Genomic DNA, 14,335 nt, shown 5'->3' with positions numbered 1-14,335 from the left:
AAAGCTAATATGAGAGCTGAGTAGCTCTGAGAAGCCAACAACAGCTACCAAAAAAAAAAAAAAAAACCTGGCGGGCTACGACGTTGACAGATTCGCCAAAAACCCTCTTGCATTCCCCTCCGAGAGTTCAAAAGGCTCAGTCCCCTTTGCAGGCGAGATAATTTGTTTTAATAGGTATTTACTAAACGAGATCTTAATCTCGAAGCCTATCAGCAGATTCGATAGCAAAACTGGGCAAGGATTTTGGAGGAAAAGGAAAGTGAGATTCAATCAGCTCTCAGACATATGTAACGGTAGGGCAGTACCAGGCACGCACTTTATCTTTACGTTTCTTGATTGGTAAATTAGTTAAATGGTTATTTGGTAGGTTATTATTATTCCCCAGAGGGCCACTTTAAAGTATCCTCTTCACATCCTCGGCTTCTTATTACTTACTAGGGGATGACAAACAACAGGCTATAAAATTAAAGTGAAGATACTATTAGCTCCCCGGAAACCTCTCCGTGCCGTGGCAGAATCTTCTCGGATTATTGCTGTTCTGGGGAGAGACAGGGAAATATGCTAACAAATGCAGTAGGGTAGGGTTATTCTTGTCTCTTCCATTCTTGTCCTCTGTTCAAAACATCAGCCCTAGCACGCACTAAAAGCAATTGATATCTCTTTTCCTGTAGGCAAACAATAGTAAAACAACTAAAACCCAATTGCTTGGATTTAGTTTGCCCTGCTCGCTGGTCTCTACTGAGACAGAAGAAGATTTGGTATCTGGGTAGAAGCACCATGTTGGCTGAAGGACTGATGGATGGTACTTTAAAGTAACTGGCTGGCTCTTAAAAATAATTTCCAGCTTCTTTGAGTAATAATTGTACAGCATTGGTAAAAGAGCAGCCGCCTCATTCTTTCTCTTACCTGTAAGCCAGGGTAATAGCGGCTGAGGAAAGAGGCAGAATAAGTAACCTATTTTTCCCAGGGAACAGCCCTCTATTCCAGGGCTTTTCAACCTTTCCACCCATTGTACCACTTTTAGGATATGGCAACATCTGAGTACCACCAATCACCTAGCAAGATGTCAAAACCTTGATGACCAAAAAAAAAAGGGGGGGGGAGTGATAAAGTATAGGTAGTCCTCGACTTACAACAGTTTGCTTAGTTCAAAGTTACAGTGGCACTGAAAAAAATGCCCCCCAAGCCCAGCCAAGCAAGACACCTGCCTGCATACCTGGCGGCGCTCTTCCTCCTCATCTCCGAGGTTTTCATTGTTGTGAGCATTTCTGTTGAGGATTGACAGCAGGGGTGGGGTGGGGGGTGTTTGGTTTTTATTCCCCCGTCTGCTGGGTGGTTGCAGCAGGTTTTAGTATTTCACATGACCCTGGGACACTGACCATCATAAATATGAATCAATTGCCAAGCATCTGAATGTAAATCACAAGATCCTGGAGATGCTGCAACATTCCAGATGATTGGTGCTTCTTCTGAGCTCAGCAGAAGCACCAGGATCAGCGCCGAGCTACAGCTGGAGTCTGGTGCTGATCCTGGCGCTTCCACTGAGCCCTGACAGCCCCGAAGAAGCGCTGATCCTGGTGCTTCTGCTGAGCCCTGACAGCCCTGCAGCTCCAGCCATCTCTTGCTCAGGCTTGTGCGGTGCTAGCACTAGTTCAGCTTATTCCCCTCTCCCGCTACCACTTTTCTAGGATGGTCATGTACCACCTGCCAGTGCCAATGTACCACAGGTGGTACCCGTACCACTGGTTGAAAAGCCCTGCTCTATTCCATTACCAAATGAATGAGAAGAAAGGCATTTTTGTTTCTTGATTAGGTCACCTAAGCAAAAAGAGGGACTACTAGATTAATGTATCATGCTAAACCCACAGTGGCACCAATTTAATATTTGGGTCAATTATTTATTATATAAAACTTGGCTTAATTTTATTTCCAATCAATCAGAAAACTACATTGTAGAAGGAGAAAACAAATTTGTAACCACAAATATTGACCAATCTATACAGTGCTGACTAAAGCACCTTCTTTCTCCCTCTGGATTGCATAAATAGAGGATTTGGTTCACTGAGTAAATATACTATCAGAATTTAAATGAACAAGTAAGTGAATGAGGTGCTTGTTGCTAAATTTTATAATACTGAGGCCCATGTGCCTAATCAACTGTGCTGCTTCACTGAAAGAGAATTACCTTTTCTCTTTTCAATATTTCTTATTACCAGAATGATACTTTTTTGAGACAGAAAAAATCAAGAGGAAGCCATAAAAATAGAGTTGAACTGTGCAAGGTACAATTCAAGATGAATTCAAGTGAAATGGAAATTTTAGTTGTCTTTTATTTTCTTGGCAATAAGAATTAGATGGACATTACTGCCTCTTCCTAATTCTCACCTAGATTCTCTCTTTGCAGAAGTATACTTGCTTACATATTCTATCTGGGCATCCAAAGGTAGCAAGGGCAAGACAGTTGCTCCTTGGAGGAGCAGTCTCCAACTTTGCTCATACACTTTTACCTTCTCTGACCAGATTATCAATAGATTGATTTATTGCCTAAGATAAAGCAACAAATTATCCCCCCACAAGCCAACTATCTAAAGCCAGCCAAGTTAGTATGGCACCCAAGATAGAAATATCCAGTGGCATATTTCTCAGGCTGTAAATATATGTAGATGAAGTAACGTATTCTTTCAAATCCAACTACATGATGGAAAAAATTATGTCAGGGGACCTGTAACTCTGTTCATCTGGATGGCAGCATTCTTAATTCTCTTAAAATGGCACAGAACAAATTTGATGGACTGAGAAAGGCCAGCAAAAGAAATAGTGTGTTTCAAAATAGGTCAGATTTTTGTGGAACTTCAAGGGAGCCTGTAGGAGAGGCAATTGGGCAGCAGCTTAGAAGAGTACTGGCTCCACCATTCTAAGCCCCCTTTTCTCTTCCCCGTCAAGTGACCCACAGGGACTATTAAGAAGTTGCAAAGAGTTCAGAAGCTATGCTCTCCATGCCTTCCTAATTTGTTATTCCTTCCAGTTCAACAGAATGTTGGATTCTGTCCATCGGCTAATTAGAGGGATAATTCTACACAAGCAGATCAAAACTGGACTAAATATGGTATGATAAACCAGCAAAATAAAATGTTAAAAATTAGATCTAGCCATAGGAAAGACACTCCAGGGAGGAAAATGCCACAATGCATCTCTATGGGAGATGCAGTTGGGTAGCAACTTGAACTGTTGTGAATTCCTCTGGTCTAAGTTTCCCTCCTTGTTATAAATGCAGCATAGAGCTTATGCATCCCACTCAGCGCTTCCCCGTGTGTATGCACAAATATAGATGCAATGTGAGAAGACAGCAGAAACACACATACACACAATTTTAGTTTGTTATCTCTAAGAAAATTAAGAACATATTTTGCATTGTGCTTCTACTGGTGATTTGAGTTTCATACCATTTAATTGTGAGCCCCCAGCAATTTATAAAGGATAGTGTTGATATTTAAAAATATCAAACATATGAAAAATACAATCCAGTCTCACATCTTGACTATGTGCAAAACGTTTTCCCACATTCTTGAGTAACCACCTGGAAATCATTAAGAAAATCTTAGGATTACAAAGCAGAGTTTCCCAACTGCAAAGCTTCCCAAGCAGGCTGCCTTTAATTGTAGAAACCTAACTACTGGGTTGTTAACTCTTGCAATGTCTGCAAATCATACAGCCTTACTAGATTCATATCTAGCAAATTGAAGCCTGGATCATAATCGATCATAACTTAAAACACATACAGCCCACTCCTACATGCACATAATTCAAAAATCATTCTAAGCATCACAGAACTTTCATTTAAATTAAAAGTGCACAGATTACTAGCTTCCTTAGAAAGAAATAGTACTTAAGAATGAGATTTACCTTTCCTTCCCCAAAGTATGACTGAACCTTTGGGGGAAGTGGATGTATGTTGTTTTTAAAATTCCAACTTTAATCTTTTCATTTAGTTTGTAGCTATTTTCTTTATAAATCAATATGGGAAAATAGAGAGTAGTTTTTGATTATTTCTTTTTATTCCACTTTTTTTTAATAAATATCTCAAGGCGGCAAATGTACCAATATTCCTCTCCCTCCTCTTTTCCCCATAACAACAACTTGGTGAGGTCAACTGAGACCCAGTGAGTGACCCAAAGTCACCTAGCCAGCTTTCATGCCTAAGGTGGGATTAGAACTCACAGAGGTTCTTGTTTCTATCCTGGTGCCTTAACCACTAGGCCAAACTGGCTCACTTTATATCTTATTCTATTACCTATGTCTTGCCCACTCTTTCCCTTGCTTTACCTTAACAACATGAGCTAAGAGAACAGTGAAAGAAAAAATGAATAAAGTTTAGAATTCTGAGTTGCACCTTTCTATTTCTTTGTAAGAATTTGCCTCGGTGATAATGGGAAATAGACAAAAGAAAAAAAAAGTATTTCAGGCATCCAAATTTCTTTTACTGTACTATATTTCATTGTAGCCTACCTTGCTAAAATATGCCTATGTGAAGGAAATGTTGAGTTATGTATAGAGTTGTCTTTTCTTTTTCTTTGTTTTCATCTGCTGATATTTATTTTTATAGAAAAGGGCTTTTCAGTTGGGCAGACTTATTTTGTGCAGCATTAAAAAAAACACATTATACTTTTAAATCCAACTTCTCCAAAGCCCAATAATCTCTCCTGCCAAAAAGAATAATTTCTGGACTAATTACTAAGACTGTACAGTAGAATATGTCACAAAATTTGGGTATTAAGATGAATTCTGAAGCTAAGGTGATTTCCAATAAATAGAATGTGGAATCTCACATTAAGAAAACTTTCTGCTTAGTGAATTTTCCCCCAATATATTGGACTTATGGTTGAGAGCATGGTGAGCTAAACATCCCTTTTTAGTAACAGGATGACATTATAATAGAGTCAGCACCTAAATGCATGATCTGGACTATTGATATCTCCCTAGAGTAAAGGGAGATCTTGAGAGAGCCCACATGACTTTACACCGCTGCTCCTTGTGACTAAATCCCAAGAATTGCTGTTTCACAGGTTGCTTACGGCAGGGATCTTCAAACCTGGCCCTTTTATGACTTGTGGACTTCATCTCCCAGAATTCCTTAGCCAGCATGTCTGGCTTATGGGTTAAATGGCTGGGAGTTGAGGGAGGGAACCACCCTTGCTCACTGTCATCAGTGCAGTCTTTTAAAAAGACATCACGCTTGACTGAGCTTCACTTCTTAATTACTTTGGATTTGTGTTTTGTTGTTGCTGTTTAGAAGGAGTTAATATTCATTTGCTAGGTGAATTGTCTTCATAGAGAAAAAATTTTAAATATGATTTTAAAAGATTTTGAAAAATATTTTCTGGATTAAACAGCAAAAGGGGGCTTAGAATATGAATTTTAGAAAATTTAACAATGGATTAAGGGCTCAAAAGGTCCTGGAATTATAATTTTAAACTTTTGAAAGAATTCTTCCCATGAGAAAATGTCATACCAGTAGTTTACCCTCTCAACAGTCAAAACAAGATAATGAGACTTTAAATGATGGACACCAGAGGGAACTAGAGGATAACAAAAGAATTGAAGGAACTATTCTAACAATTACCTTTTTCATGGGAAACTATGAAAAAAAATGACAATTTATGACAAATAGTCTGGGAAACAATAGATATATGGACAGTTAAAATTCAATGGAAGGAGAACAAGATCCTCTGGATATGTTTGAAATTAACTTGAATGTGGATATAAATATGGCGAGTAATGAGAAGGAGGTAGAAAAGGATGTGCTGGACTTTCAAGTGAAATTGGAAGATGTCTAAAAGAGATACACAACTATCAAACCAAATAAGAGATGGATTTTTTTTTTTTACTGGATGTACAAAAATATCTGTGAAATAATTTGAAGAATTCTTTTTACTGGATGTACAAAAAAAACTTGCTAAATTCCTGAAATAATTTTTGGTGAAGTATAAAAATCGATGACAAAAATCAGGTTGGAAGGGTTAATTAACATCATTTAAAATATAGGAAACAAATACAAGATTGGCGTATTTGATCAAGGTTAAGATAGATATATCTAACAACATTTATTGGACTTTGGTTATTAGGGAATAAATGAAAAGGATATGGTATTATGTTTTTAGCTAAGAGATGAGATATGGGGTAAAGAGACAATATGTTGTAACTGAAGAGATGGCAATACATTTATTTAAATTGTGTGGGCTTGTTGGGATGAAATGGGAGGTTACTTTTTTTTTTTTCACTTTTTTTTCTTTTTATAATTTTTCAGTTACTGTAGTTTTTGTTCTTTTCAACTGTAATAGCTAATACAGTTATTTGGAAAAATTGTTTCCAACATCCTACTTAAAGATTTGATTTGTAACATCTAATTAGGAAAGTATATTTATATGACAAAGGAATTAAAATAGTGCTACAGATTATAGATTATAGATGTTCATTCCCCAAAATGAACATCCGTAAAATGCACATTAAATGTGTCTTACATTTATATTATTTGTAGGACTTTTAAGAAAGCTTTAGTAAAATACTGAATGACATTTGCCAGAATATGGAGTATTTGGAGATTAATAAAAAATCTTATCCTTATTTACCTAGCTGTAAACAACATACATATGTGTAGGAACAGAGCCTCATTACATATAGTTGGGTGATACATGTTTATCATATTCATTTTACACTTGCCATTCTTCCTATTTTCTCCTTAATTGTTTAAACTAACAGCACAATGTTTCTTAAATGTTTTCTCGAAGAAGGAATTCAGAATGACACTGTAATGAAATTCCTCTACCTGCTTAGAGGCTTTTCAATTGTTTACGGTATACCACTGAATGAAACATTATTATTTCTACTAATGAAGTTGCAACCAATGGTCAATTCCAGTTATGCTATATCAGGCAGAACATTTTACACAGAAACAGCCACTCTAGAATCTAACTTCGTGAACTAGCACTTATTCCATTCATACCTTGAGTTTTGATTTTCTGTCTTACTCAAGGGGCAAGGCAGTATATATAATGCTCCTTATTATTCCCCACAGTAACCATCTTAGAATAGATGGACTGGATTGGAAGATAAATAAGGTCAGGCTTGGTGAATAATTGATGGAAGACTACCATCGAATACCAGAACTGTAGGCTAGACTTGAAATTTGAAAAGCATCCTATAAGAAAGCAATGGTAAACTTCTTTATTGTTTGCAACAGATTTGCACGCATGTATCCAAGAAATTGTGTTCAGCTTCAAGGAGGCTTTTATTTTTCACATTGAATATATTAGAAATTTATAGGGTATATCTTTGTGTTATTGAGTTATGAAAGTAAAGTTTGATGTTTGTCCATGGTTTTGATAATAGTGAATCATGTATGGATTTTGATTATTTATTTTTATACTGAACTGTTTTCTTATGTATATAGAAGTATAACCACTTATACTTCTTGGAAGGAAGCTCGATACCGAGTGGTTCAGATGTTGTTTTTATCCAGTCATCTAATCCATAGAAGAGGGCCAGAAAGAGTATGAATATAGCAGATTAGTGGGAGAAATCTGATTCTAGTACTATTTGATTCTAGTACTATTGTTTCGACTTGCCCACATGACAGACTATGACATGAAATACAAAATACCTGTGTTTCAGGTATCTTCAACAAATCTGAAATTGTCAATATTTCTCTCACCAATTTTAATTCCAATGTCACAGCAGTTCCAAGAAGGTTCCGCATCCATTTGCACTGTTCAGGTGACCCTAAGAGCACAGATAAACCTCCAAATGATCTCAGTGAAATGATTCTCAGAAAGAGTGCTAATGACCAGATGATTATAAATGAGTATAAATCCTTTCCTCTACTATTCAGCCAGAACTGAAGAAAATTGTTGGCAAAATTTCTTCAAGAAAAAGAACAAAGTCCAGTTGCCTTTTGAAAAAAGCAACTTTGGGACAACCATAACCTGGTAGACTGAGAATCTCCGTAGATACCAGCAGTAATGCTTTTTGTAATTATAATGGCTTCTTCATTATAAAATAATTTGTATGATTTTATAATCCACAACAGAAGTTCTGGTGCTCCCCTGATATGAAGTGACCTAATCTAGTCTACATCATTTCATTGGTTCCCAGAATATTAATATTCAGTCTTGACATTTCTGCATTGACAAAATTGCCTTGATTCATGGTTTTGGCATTCTCTATATCAATGTTATACACATCTGGCTTCATTAGATGTGTATCTTTCAGCTTTAATCCAGCCACACCATAAGATCCACTGATACTTATAATTGTCCTCTCTCTTTTCCTATACCTTGTTGGATGCATTCTGACCTGAGTGGCTCATCTTCTAGTAAAAGGCATTGTCTTGGTTGATTTTCTTGGCAGAATATAGTAATGGAGTGTCATTTATTCTCTAGTAGATTGTTTGCTGACAGATCCTTTATGATCAACTAGTCAAGAATGAGCCTTCTTGGAGTGTACATTCCTGATGACAATTTAGACCATCCCTGTAGCGTACAAGTCCTTTCACCTCTGCAAAGTAGCAATGAATAAAAGGGGAGACAAAAATATTAAAAGTATTATCGTCTCCTCCTGCTAGGACAAGTCCGTCCTACTTGTCCCAACAGAAAGGACCTACTACAAATTCCATTAGTCAAAAAACTCTATCGGGATCCAGAAAAAGAGCCTTCTCTGCTCTACCCGCCCTTTGGAACATTCTACTCTCTACTCTCTAAGATCTGCCTCTACCCTTATATCCTTCTGCAGTAGCTGAAGACCTGGCTCTGCCAGTTTGCCCGGGGACCAAATGGTGGAATTCCATGCTGGAGGTGGCTGCTGGATTGATGGCAGACTCCACTCTACCCCCTTGGTCTCTGCTTTCATCCATCCATAGTTTTGTTATCATATTGATGTATTCTTGTTGTTCTTTTTCATTTTCATTTTATTCTTCTATTTTATTTCTGTTTTGTTTATACCTATATTTCTTGGTTTTTATTGTTGTAAACCGCCTAGAGTAGCCCCTTGACAAGATGGGTGGCAAATAAATTTAACAATAAATAAATAAAAAGTAAATTATTTTTGTTCAGAGGTCTCCAACTAAAGAGATACACATTGCAACAAGAAATAGTGGAGAGCAGAATGGAAGGGCAATATTAAAACCTGAAATTGATAGAAATATGGTCAGGAAGTCCTTCTTACTTTGAATGAACATATGACTCCAGGATTAGATGTATCATTGATTGAGATGTTTTTAAATATTAGTATGTATTGATTAGCTGGCTAGTTAATTGCGGGCTGGACAGCATGACACTTATATGACCATAAAGCTGGCTCAGCAATCACACCTAAAGGGTTCATCAGTAGTTTCTCATCAAATCAGAGAGAAATATCAAGAGGATTACTATAATAATCTGTCCTAGATCTGCTACTCTTCAATGTTTTTATTAACAACTTGGATGAAGATGTGGAGGGAATATCAAATTTGTGGATAGCAGAAAATTGGCTAGGATAGCTCAGAAAATAAATAAAATTAAAAATTATCTTAAGTTAGAGAAATGGATTTAAAATAATAGAATGCATTTTAAGATGGGTAAGTACAGTGTTTTTCATCTTGGAAACATAAAACAAGTACAGAATGGGGATTACCTGCCTTCTTAATAATGCTTGCTAAAAGCATCATGGAATTGTACCAGAATACAAACAATATGAACCAGGCTGCAAAACAGGAAAGCATAATTTTAAGCTGCAGAAGTATATTTTTCAAATCACAGGAAAAAAATATGTCCTCTTTATTTTGTATTGATCAGATTTGCCAAGTATGTTTAGTTCTCTGTACCATACTGAAAGAAAAATTCAGATAACTTGAAACTGATTCAGAGAGTGGTAATGCAGAAAATTGGGCAATAAACTAGATATTATGAAGTTATACCAAAGAATTCCACAATAAACCTTGAAAAAAGGCAAGGGTGAATATGATAGTAATGTTCAAAAATTGTATTCAGGACTACTTATTTATAAATTGATGCTTATATTTGTGCTGTCTGTATCTATATACTCAAAAGTAGCAGCAGCAATAATAGAAGTTAAATCCCACATTATGCATTAAATTGAATGCCTCTACTCAGATGCTACATTTCCTATTTGTCATCATGCAATATATGTTGTTTTATATGTGCTAAATTTCATTTCCTATTTTCCTTCTTGGATTAATTATAAACAATTGGTTTTAACTACAGGAGTTTTCAGCAAACTCTTTACTAATTCTTTCATCTAATGTAATTTCAGAGTATCATCTATGATTCTCCAACTTTATGACTGTACCTTCTTGAGCTGGAGGGTCTCTTGTCCAGTTTGCATGTAGCTTGCAAGAACTTCATATCTTTCCAAAGGATGCTGGGTCAGAAATTCCATTTCTTACCTCTACAGAGCCTAAAATGCATAAGCAACCTGTTTAATTACCCTCATTCTGATCTGTGCCCATTTTTCCTTATTTTATATAAAATGAAACTTCAGTTTAAAAACTAGTTGGGGAAGGGGGTATCTGTTCCAACTGAATGGCAATAACTTGCAATATATATTCATACAGATTGTCATTTGTATAATATAGATACTGTATACTATATTTGCATATGTTACCACCTTGTACATGTCATTACACACATAATTTGATGCAAACAATTTGTATTATGTATTTATTTGTACTGTATTATTTAATTATATCATTATGCAAATGACCATAAACAATAGCATCAATTTAACTACCATTTCCATACTACATTGGATAAAACAGACTTGCCCCCTATTTCAGATGGATATCCAAACAGAAATCTTGTTTCTTATATTTAAAGTCTGCTGTTAAACTGAAGTTTCACTGTATTTTGAACTGCCAGTGAAACAGTTCTAGAATAAAAAGGACAAAAAAATGAAGATTGTTCTGTTTTGCATGTTTTCTCTCTTCATAAAAATGTAAATGAATGCTGATATTGTAATGAACAAAAATGTTTCTTCACATCATTGTAAATGTTTTTTACAGAACCAGATTAAATTATAAATGTACCTACCAAAACATAATTTAATGAGTAATAAGTAACTTCTGCTGTGTCTGATTGACACATATTTGAAATTTACATCACTGAGATTTATCCTACAATTCAGCAAAAACTAGAACAGTTTGCTTCCTGCAACTGGAAATAGAATTTTTACCTAAGCAACAAAAAGCAAGGCAGAACCAAATGCCAAAATGTGTTTCTTTAAAGATATAGTCATAGGATCCCAATCAATATTTTTTTAAATAAAATTGGTCAGTATACTTGTCCAGTGGAATGCAGTGGACATAATATACCGACTTCAGTAATGCATTCTATGAATTCTCACTTTAGATCAGTGCTTCTCAACCTGTGGGTCGGGACCCCATTTGGGGTCGAACGACCATTTCAGGGGGGTCGCCAAACAAGGCTGTCCGCCATTTTTTTCCCCCTTTGTTTTGGCCACGCCCCTGGCACCCGGTGATGTATAAGTGGTTGGGGGTCACCACAACATGGGGAACTGTATTATGGGGTCGCAGCATTAGAAAGGTTGAGAACCTTTAGATCCTAGCAGTGAAGACAACAAAACATGGGCTGGATTAAGAATAAAGAACTGGGTGAACATCAGTTCCCAAAAACATACATTATGGCAGTAACATACTGCCAGAGTCAATTCTAGGCCCAATGCTGTTAGAAAATATGATTATCACATTTGTAGCTGACACAAAAATGGAGAGATAACGAACACCTTAGCAGATGTATCAAGATTAGGAGGAATTTAATCAGCTGAAATAAAAAGCAAAAATATAAATCTCATCAGGAACAAATGGAATCATCTTACATTTGGATGGGAAAAATCAAAGGAACTCCAGGCAGAATTAGTGGAGTAATGGAGTACAGTACTTTCAAATTTTCAAAATACCAAAAAATCCACTATAAGAGATTTAATGATTTACTCATGCTTCTAACATCCAGAAGACCTTGAATCGTCATTTCAAATGTATTGATGTGACAGTTTAGAAAAACTATTCTGACACTTAAAACACTCTAGCAAAGAATTCTAGTACAAGAGACCTAAGTGGGTCCATAAATATGGATAAGAATGGCAGTCTTGGTTCACTTAAAGTCAATTTATAAGTAGAAAGTCTGAATGGGGATATAATGGGAATATAACAGAAAGCCAATACCGGTGAACAAAATATAATTCAAAATTGTGTTTAAAAATACTGTGTTTTCTTCCTAGCATTTTCCCACAAGTGCAGGGTTTGGTTTTTTTTGGATCAGCTGAGCATTGACCTATTAGTATCGGTAGTAGAATAAATGAAGCCTAATTCAGACAAGATTAATTTGAATACATTTAAATTCTAGCTGGTCCAGAACATAAAAACAAAAATAGTTGTGGGGCCACCTTTCTAGTCAGAGTCTTGGTGATTGAAACAACTTAAAAGCAGCTGTAATAAATAGCTGAATAAATAAAATCCAAACTAATGCTAATCTTTTAGTTTTATATTTTACAGTTGTCATGTATTTAATGTTTTATGGATATTTTAATTGTCTTTATGACTGTTAAGGTATGACCAGAATTTTATATAACATACACACATGGAACCCATCTTCTTGTAAAACTTGAGTATTTGATTATAGTAAGTTAGTTATTGGAAGATTCTCAATTTTTCTATGAGATTACATATAGAATAGCCATGTACACATTTTGTACAGCATGCATATAAACCCCTGGTCTATAAGTGGGTGCTACATATTTTGTAGACTAAGAAGGAATGAGAGAACAGTGGTTAGATGATAATAATTTTACTATATCTAAATTTGTATTCCATGTGACACCATGTAGATCAGTGGTTCTCAACCTTTCTAATGCCGTGACCCCATAATACAGTTCCCCATGTTGTGGTGACCCCCAAGTGGGTGTGGCCACCAATAAGAGGGAGTAGGACAGCTAGGGAAAAGGGAAAAAAATGGCGGACAGCGTGGTTTGGCGAACCCCGTGAAATGGTCATTCGACCCCAAATGGGGTCCCGACCCACAGGTTGAGAACCACTGATGTAGATGAATCAGGAAAAGTGAGCAAATAATATATTCATCAATTGTGGAAGCATGGATGGTATTCTAAAACTGATTTTGTAATTGATACTGTTCTTCACTCTCAAATCAACTGCATTGAAAAACACTGAGTAATTTTATTCCATACATTTACACTTTACAAGCTAAGAAACTTGTAGCGTCCACATTATATAGAAAGCAGCCTCCTTATATAAAAAGAAACTGTCCTACTAATGAGCAGTGGAATCTATCCATAGGACAAGATATTATCAAGGGAAATAAAGTTTCATTTTTAGGGGAAGGCATGGGATATATGTTTTCTTCCATTTTCTTTTAATTCTGCAATATCAGATATATACAAAGTGCTTACACTATAAGCAATCTTGAAAGAAAGTATAAATCTACAGAAGGCATAATGAACATGTAAGAGAAAAATGGTTTCATTATCAACTTAAAGGTCTTTTTGTGCACTTAGATGAGTTTTACACATTGAAACAAATTAATTTTTCCTTTAGAAAAATTAAAAGAGCTATTATCATTGAAGTTCATCTCCTTTGAAGGCTTTCCTCTTCATCTGCAGCCAACAAAGGAGCGTGAACAAACGTTTTTAAACGGAATGTAAGCAGTATGTGTACGTTTGGACAATTGCTTAAAGTATGTAGCATAAAACATTTATGCAAATAACATGTTTACTGTGATAAGACTAGACAAAAAAAGGGTTGCAAATAATTTAAGATCAGCACAAACCAGAATTAATATTCAAACTATCATTTATTTTGCAATGCTTTATTTTAAAATGTTGTAGTTTTGTTTTTAATTATATACCTTGCATTCTTGTTGATCCTTTCATGATTGCTCAAGGCAAATTTGCTGTTTCCCTAGCCATTGAGTCTTTCAAATAATGTTTATGAGCCAATAAATAGGTGCAAATAACAATTTGACATTTTTGTTTATTTTTAAAAAGCTTATTTATTGTCTAAAAGGGCGAGTTGACAAATCATGTGATTAAAAAAAGCACAGTGCAAAAGTTCACAGACATAAAATTCTATACATTTTCCTCTCACTATAAAGCAATTTTATATCATTCCCATAAAGCAGCGGTTCTCAACCTGTGGGTCGCGAGCCCATTTGGGGTCGAACGACCATTTCACGGGGGTCGCCAAACAACACAGTCTGCCATTTTTCCCCCTTTTCCTTAGCTGTGCTACTCCCTTTTATTCTGTTGGCTTTTGAAA

At 35.8% G+C, this 14,335-nt stretch overlaps 2 long non-coding RNA genes across 2 annotated transcripts; one reads left to right on the top strand and one right to left on the bottom strand.

Annotated features, from left to right (window-relative positions):
- Window positions 1–14: 14 nt before the first annotated feature.
- Window positions 15–10,565, top strand: LOC120320050. The gene is made up of 3 exons (XR_005559877.1): window positions 15–293; window positions 3,026–3,106; window positions 10,303–10,565. It is a non-coding gene; the product is annotated as an uncharacterized LOC120320050 (long non-coding RNA).
- A 130-nt stretch (window positions 10,566–10,695) lies between these two features.
- LOC120320049 lies at window positions 10,696–14,312 on the bottom strand. The gene is made up of 2 exons (XR_005559876.1): window positions 11,601–14,312; window positions 10,696–11,390 (listed from the first exon to the last, which is right to left on the bottom strand). It is a non-coding gene; the product is annotated as an uncharacterized LOC120320049 (long non-coding RNA).
- Window positions 14,313–14,335: the final 23 nt, after the last annotated feature.

Source organism: Crotalus tigris, unplaced genomic scaffold, assembly GCF_016545835.1.
Source record: "Crotalus tigris isolate CLP2741 ecotype Arizona unplaced genomic scaffold, ASM1654583v1 scf7180000021131.477146, whole genome shotgun sequence".
NCBI lineage: Eukaryota > Metazoa > Chordata > Lepidosauria > Squamata > Viperidae > Crotalus > Crotalus tigris.
This window is presented reverse-complemented; position numbering and strand designations above follow the sequence as displayed.